The following is a 7,341-nucleotide window of genomic DNA, read 5'->3' as shown; positions in this document are numbered from 1 at the left end:
TCCAGTGCACGGGGCGCCCTAATCCATATGTCTCTGGCAGGCTTCAAGAACCCAAGTGCGCACAACCACTGCGTGCAAAACCGGTCCGGGTCCACGGCCTTTCTTTCTCACTCCGCTGCCCCCTAGACCAGCCCCGGCTCAGCAGGTGCCCAGCACCTGGGCGCTTCCTCTGCTATGACCCTCCGCAGCGGCGCGGCCAGCTGTGGGCAGGAGATTCCTGAACTAGAGGCCGAAGTGTGTCCACCATGAGCTGGACGGAGCCGTGGCCTGAAAGGTAGCTCAGCCGCGTGGGTGGGGTAAGTGGGGTGCAGTGCAGAAGCAGTCTGGGGATACATCCGGAGACCTAGTGGAAACTCCATTCAACCACCAGTCAGGGGTGCTTGGCTGCCTCAAGCCTCTGCCTCCAAAAGATTGCACTGAAAGCCGTCCATCTATAAATGCCAGTCATCTCAACCACTTCTAGTCTTTGCTTCTTCCTCAACCTTTTTTTCGGGTGTGTGATTGTTGAAAAGGCGCAATCTTGGTATGGACGGGATGTGCCCAGAGACAAGCTCCCACAGATGGGCTTATTAATAAAAATAGAGCCCTCTTTGTTGAGCGCTGTGAGCCAGGACTGTAAAGGCATTCGATTTGATCCTCACAAACAGCAACACCCTGTGAGTTAAGAATTAAATATATTTCTTTTTCTAAAAATCAAATTCAATCAGGTAAATTTAAATATCTAATTGGCTTTATTTAGTGATTTATCAGTGTGTGCGGGGGGGTCCCATCTAGCAACCAAAGGGCACTCTGAGGCATTGTACAAAATGGAAGGCTCTTCTAGGGAAAAGGGTGGGGCAAGGGAGCTGTTATGGAAAGAAAAGGAAGGATAATTTTAGGGCAGGGACATCTTTTGTGTGGAAGAGAAGGGGAAAAGTTTTTATCATAGAGATTGCCTCTCCTTTCCATGGGGGATAAGGCAGGCCTATGTGGTATTATCTGACTGATGCTTGACCAGAAAATTCCACTGCTTAATTAAGATTATGTATCTGGGGAAGCTGAAACTGCAATTAGATCACAATTTACATCTAGGTTGGGTATCTTAGACTTTTAGAAAGAGGGACACCATTTTGGGCTTGTAGGTGTTTGTGTGTGTGTGTTCTCTTTAACACTTTCTAAATTCACTCTTCTGCTCATCCATGGTTTCACACACCAACTTCAAGCTAATGTTTCCCACATCTGTATCGGCAGGGTGAGACGTTCCTTTCAACTATACACTCCTACATCCAACTGGTAAGATCACAGTTGGCCAATCACTGCCTTGGAATAATTACGAAAATGGCTGCCTCTGGTAAAACAAATGGTCCAAATGTGCCCCATGATTGATCAGATAGCAGACCCTAATGGAAGGCAAGGCTCAGCCAGGAGTTACTGGAGGGATGGTATATAGCTTGGTGCAATAATAAGGGAATAGGGAGGTGGGGGAAGGTGAGGAGGAGACCACCAACTGGGCATTCAGTCTGGGATGGTAATAGACAACTCACTCAAATCTGAATTCCTGATCTTCCTGCTCAAACCTGCTACTTGCCCTGTCTTCCTCATCTCAGAAAATGGCAACCACATCCTTTCCTAAAGCTGAAAAAACATCGACTTAAGACTCATCCTGGACTCCCCCTTATTCCCCCTCACAGCAGGCAGTAGCAAATTCTGCCATTCTTTCCTCTAAATATATTCAGAATTCTATTTCTCTCCATAGCAAATGCCACCCTGGTTGGCCACCATCATGTCTCAGCTGGATTATCACTGTCACTTCTCACTGCTCTCCCTGCTTCTACCCTTGAGCCCCTACTGGCCACTTTCAAAGCCTCAGCCAGAATGATCCTGTTAACATGCTCTCATCATCTGCTTCTCTGCCCAAGACCCTCTGCATCTCCATCTCTTGGTGAAAACTCCACATCCTACAGGATTTGTCCCCTGTGACCTCTCTGAGCTCACATCCATGTCACTCTTCCAGCTACACTGGCTTTCTGGACTAGAATCATCCTTCCTGCAAATATCCATCTAGATGTCTATCCTCTCCCTCAGCCTCTTCAGGTCTTTGCACAAGTGTCATCTGCCCTGTGAGCCCTCCTGATAATCCGATTGTAATTACAACCCACTACTCCCCGTGTTTCTCCCCTGCTTTATTTTTCTTGTTAGCATTTAAGGCATCACTTCTAATACACTCTTTATTCCATGGATTTGTTGTTTAATTTTTCTTCTCTTTAGAATGTAAACTACCTGAAAGCAGAGTTTATTGTGCTTTGTTCTCTGCTGAATTCCCAGCTCTTAGAACATCCCCAGAGTGGTACCTAAGAAGGTACAGGTTGAGTGAGTCAATCAAAAGCTCTATGTATTCCCCATCTGGAGCATTACTGTCACTATTTTTATATAGATTCTATATGTATTTTTAATATAATGCAGATAGATATTTGTGAAGATTTCATGTCTAATTAGGGATTTAATGATAGACTTTTTAAGGAACTCTACATTTTAAAAACACCCATATATCTTACTTCAAGCAGCCTTAAGATAACAAAACCAATCTTGAGATGAGTATGAAAATAATAAAAAGTGGTAGAAAAGCTATATGTTTAAGAAAATGAATCTCACTATATAACAACATTCTCTTTGTGGACTCTTTTATGGACTCTCAACTCTGTTATGGAACCTGTCTTACTCACTGGTTCTTACATTTTAAGACCATTATAGATCTACTTTTTAAAATCATAATTTTGTAGAAAGTTCTAGATTTGCTCTATATTCTGCTGTTGATATTTTAATTTCCTTGTTGATAACTTCATTTGCTGCTTTATTGACCAAAGTAATTTTAATAAATAAAATGAAGGAATCTGTAAAATCTTTGAATGCAATCCCCACTATTCATTTCTAATATCTTGAAGGCTCTGAATAATATTTATTGTTGCCATCCATTGCTATTTCATTGATTAAAAATATAACCAAAACATGACACAATTCTTCCCAACTGATCAGAATTCTTTTTACATTGTATCAGATTTATCATGCAACATTGTAAAGGAACATTTTTTGCCTTTTCTAAATATGAATATTGTTCATTAATTTGTTGCTACTTTAACTACTATATTTATTAAAAGTCTATTGCCACATATTCTAAAAGCATTTTTACAGCACTAATAATACTGTGTTTATCACTATAAAAATGCAAAATAATGTTCTTTGCCTTGTATAGAAGACCTTTGAGCCAAGGAAGGCAGATTCATTAGGGATGAGGGAGGAAGATGGTGAGTTCTGTGGGATGGGTTCAATTTGAGGCACTTAGAGGAGGCTGACACTATGGTTCTGTAGTTTAAGAAGAGATACAGAAAATTCTTCATAGACAGTTGGCAATGAAATCCATAATCGAATTAATGTTCTGAAGGGAAATCGGAAACAAGTATAACTTCAGCCTTTCACACAATATAAAAAAGATTGGAAAGCTGCTTCCATATTGCTATTTATATTGCAATTATGTCTGTTTTTTTATATATTTGATTCTTGTAACAGATGTTTCTCCTTTTTTACCCCATTGACACCCGCCTCCCCATCCCCCACACCCTGACCCCAGCTTTGTTGTCCATATCCATTGGTTATGTATACATGCATATCAGTTCTGTGGTTTATCTCTTCCCTCCCCCCACCACCCCCTCTACAGGGGATTGTCAGTCTGTACCCTACTTCCGTGTTTCTGGGTCTACCCTATTCCTCAGACTGTTATGTTCATTATGTTCCATAAATAAGTGAGATCATGTGGTTTTTGTTTTTTTCCGCTTGGCTTGTTTCACTTAGGATAATACTTTCCAGGCCTCTCCATGTCGTTTTTCTTACAGCTGCATAGTGTTCTATTGTGTATATGTACCACTGCTTTTTCATCCAATCGTCAACTGATGGACACTTGGGCTGTTTCCAGATATTAGCTATTGTATATAGTGCTGCTACAAACATGGGGGTACATATATTCTTTCTGATGGGTGTTTCAGGCTTCTTAGGGTATATTCCTAGAAGTGGGATCACTGGGTCAAATGGAAGTAAAATTTTTAATTTTTTGAGGTAACACACCATTGTTTTCCATAGTGGCTGCACCAGTCTGCATTCCCACCAGCAGTGTACTAGAGTCCCCTTTTCTCCATACCCTCGCCAAAACGTTGTTTGATAGAAATTCTCCTTTTAGAAATACATTCTTAAAGACTAATTGTTAAAGACAAATAATTTTAAAAAAATATTTTATTTTGACAGAAAAATTAATAAAGAAGTTTGCCAAAATTATTACAATCAGCTCATAAAAAAGAAGTAATATTTAAACTTTGGAAATATGGCCGATATAACTATTAGTGTAAAAGATTGTTTATAAGGCAGTTGAACATACCATGAACAAGGTATGTGCTTCCAATTTTTTATATCTTCCTCTATTTCTTTTTTCAATGACCTATAGTTTTCTGTGAATAGGTCTTTTATTTCTTTGGTTAAGTTTATTCCTAGGTATCTTAATTTTTTTGCCATGATGGTAAATGAAATTGTTTTCTTAGTTTCTCTTTCGGTGAGTTCATCATTGGTGTATAAGAATGCCGTCGATTTCTTGACGTTAATTTTGTTTCCTGCTACTTTGCCAAATTCATTTATTAAGTCTAGTAAATTTATCATGGACTCTTTGGAGTGTTCTACGTATAATATCATGTCATCTGAGAATAATGACAGTTTCACTTCTTTCTTTCCAATTTGGATCCCTTTTATTTTTTCTTCCTGTCTGATTGCTGTGGCTAAGACTTCCAGTACTATGTTAAATAAGAATGGCAAAAGTGGGCATCCTTGTCTTGTTCCAGTTCTTAAGAGAAATACTTTAGTTTTTACCCACTGAGTATGATGTTGCCTGTAGGTCTTTCATATATGACCTTAATTATGTGACATATAATCCCTCTATTCCCACATTGCTGAGCGTTTTTATCAGAAAAGGATCCTAAATTTTTTCAAAGGCTTTTTTTCGCACCTATTGATTTGATCATGTGGTTTTTATTCTTCATTTTATTTATGTGGTGTATCACATTTATTGATTTGCAAATATTGTATCAGCCTTCCATTCCTAGGATGAATCCCACTTGGTCATGGTGAATAATTTTTTTGATGTATTGCTGGATCCAATTTGCTAGTATTTTGTTCAGAATTCTGGTGTCTATGTTCATCAGAGATATTGGCCTGTAGTTATGTTTCTTTGTAGTGTCTTTTTCTGGTTTTGGAATTAAAATTATGCTACCTTCATAAAACGAGTTTGGAAGTGTTCCTCCTTCTTGAATTTTTTGAAATAGTTTGAGGAGAATGGGCATTAGTTCTTTTTTGAATGTTCGGTAAAACTCCCTTGTGAAGCCATCTGGGCCTGGGCTTTTGTTTGCTGGGAGAGTCTTGATTACCTCTTCAATTTCCTCAGTTGTTATTGGTCTGCTCCAGTTTTCTATCTCCTTTTTGTCCAGTATTGGGAGACAGTGTGTTTCTAGAAATTTGTCCATTTTGCTTAGATTGTCGAATTTGTTGCCATACAATTGTTCATAGTAGCTGTTAATGATCTTTTGTATTTCTGTGGTGTCAGTTGTTACTTCTCCTCTTTAATTTCTGATTTTGTGTATTTGGGTTCTCTCTCCTTATTTCTTGGTGAGTCTGGCTAAGGGTCCATCAATCTTATTTCTCTTTTCGAAAAACCAGCTCTTTGTTTCATTGATCCTTTGAATTGTTTTTTTGGTCTCTATGTCATTCATTTTTGCTCTGATCTTTACTAGTTCCTTCCTTCTACCTGCTCTGGGGTTTTCTTTTTCTTTTCTCTCTAGTTGTTTAAGTTGTGAGGTTAGATAGTCTATTAGAGACTTTTCTTGTTTCTTGAGGTAGGCCTGTAGTGCTATGAACTTCCCTCTCAGAACTGCTTTCACTGCATCCCACAGATTTTGTGTTGTTATGTGTTCATTTTCATTGGCTTACAGGAAGTTTTTAATTTCTTCCTTGTTCTCCTTGGTAACCCATTCATTGTTTAATAACATGCTATTTATCCTCCATGTGTTCAAATGTCTTTGCATGTTTTTGTTGCAGTTGATTTCTAGTTTCATGCCATTGTGATCTGAGAAGATGCTTGATATGATTTTAATCTTCTTGAACTTGTAGAGACTTAGTTTGTGTGCTAACATGTAGTCTATCATTGAGAATGTTCCATGTGCACTTGAGAAGAATGTGAATTCTGTACTTTTAGGGTGTAATTCTCTGTAGATATCTATTAAATCCATTTGGTCTAGTGCTTCATTTAGAGTCTCTGTTTCCTTGCTAATTTTTTGTCTAGAGGATCTATCCAGTGGTGTCAACGGGGTGTTGAAGTCCCCTGCTATGATTGTATTGCTGTTGATTTCTCCTTGGAAGTGCTCCAGAAGATTTTTAATATATTTTGGTGCTCCTATATTGGGTGCATTTATGTTTATCAAGGTGATATCTTCCTGTTGGATAGATCCTTTCAATATTATGTAGTGGGCTTCTTTGTTTCTAGTTATGGTCTTCATTTTGAAATCTATTTTATCTGATATGAGTATTGCTATCCCAGCTTCTTTTTGCTTTCCATTTGCTTGGAAAAATTTTTTCCATCCCTTCTCTTTCAAGCTATGTGAGTTTTTTATTGTGAGGTAGATCTCTTGTACACAACATATAAATGAGTCATGCTTTCTTATCCAATCAGCTACTCTGTGCCTTTTTATTGAAGCATTCAGTCTATTTACATTTAAGGTAATTATTTATATGTACTTATTTATTGCCATTTTTGGTTAGTTTGGTTATATATTTCTTCCTATTTCTTCTACTAATTACAGCAGTCCTTTTAACATTTCTTGCAGTGCTGGTTTGGTGCTAATGTTTTCCCTTAGCCTTTTTTTTGTCTGGGAAGCAGTACCTTGGTTGAAATGAAAATCTTTTTAGTTACATCACCAGTTCATTAGGTACCTTTTCTACTTTCCATGTTACTTCATGTGACAGTGTGGGTAAACTTCCCATTATTACATCAAGAGACCATTTTCCCCACTTTGCCATAGCGTTTATCTTACTTTCCTGCAAGACTGCACTCAGAGCTTACTCAAAATCTATAAGGCTTCTAGTAAGTTTCTTCAAAGCTCCTTAATCTTGTTAGCCTATATTTTCTTAACATGAGCATTAATATGTTTTTATTAATTATATTTTGTTTTTATTATTGACATTATTACAGATGTCCCCCATCCCTCCTATGGCCCCCTCCACCCAGACCCCAACCTTCCCCCTCTGGTTCTCACCATGTTGATGTCTGTGTCCATG

This window comes from Molossus molossus, unplaced genomic scaffold (genome assembly GCF_014108415.1).
Source record: "Molossus molossus isolate mMolMol1 unplaced genomic scaffold, mMolMol1.p scaffold_m16_p_1, whole genome shotgun sequence".
NCBI classification, from domain to species: domain Eukaryota; kingdom Metazoa; phylum Chordata; class Mammalia; order Chiroptera; family Molossidae; genus Molossus; species Molossus molossus.
This window is presented reverse-complemented; position numbering follows the sequence as displayed.